Genomic DNA, 828 nt, shown 5'->3' with positions numbered 1-828 from the left:
CTTCCGCGGCGATTGGTGGATCAGCAATCAATCAGCTCGTCGGTCTGTTCATTGGCCAATCAGACCGCGGAAGGGCAAGGACTGGCTTATGATTAGTCTGCTCTCTAGTAGTCTAACCCAATCATCGTGTGCAGTGGGCGGGCTAGGGCTCACCAGCCAATCAGCATGCAGCTTGAAGGCACCGGCGAGCGCTGGACGCAGTGCGGCTGCCCGCGCAATGCCTGCTGGGATTTGTAGTCCATCTATGACACTGTTCGCTGCGCCGGAACGCGAGAGGTCACATGATCAACTTCAAATCCCAGAAGCCTTTGTGTAGCCGCTGTGTCTCATCTGGAAGTAACATTTACTGCAAGATGACTGTCATTGAGATTCTTACTTTATATAAAAGAAAGTTTTAAAAGTGTGGTAACTCAGATCCGAATGTGACTTGTGCATGCAAGAACATTATCTCTGCAGCAAAATAAAGCTGCCATTTGATACTTCACATTCCCATAAAAGGACACAATTAAAGAACAGTTAAAGGTCCACATGCGATATATTTTTGGCTGAAGGTAATTGGATCGGGGCAACTCCTGCGTTTAAAGCAACAGCTGCATATTAGCACCACCGATACTAAAGCACGTGCAAAGTGAAAAGAAAACTAGCAAATGCACTTTTGGAAATTCGTGTCTTTTTTAAATTGCATCCAGTTCAGAGCTTCTATCCATGGCTTAGGTGGCTTCCTCCCCCCCGTTTCACAAGATCTGTCATCAGGTTTCTTCTCAAAATGCACAGACTCGTGGAGTCTAAACCATGCTCCTCTGAATCAGAGATTGCAGCAGGGCCTTG

Source organism: Rhinoraja longicauda, chromosome 28 (genome assembly GCF_053455715.1).
Source record: "Rhinoraja longicauda isolate Sanriku21f chromosome 28, sRhiLon1.1, whole genome shotgun sequence".
Taxonomy (NCBI): domain Eukaryota; kingdom Metazoa; phylum Chordata; class Chondrichthyes; order Rajiformes; family Arhynchobatidae; genus Rhinoraja; species Rhinoraja longicauda.
This window is presented reverse-complemented; position numbering follows the sequence as displayed.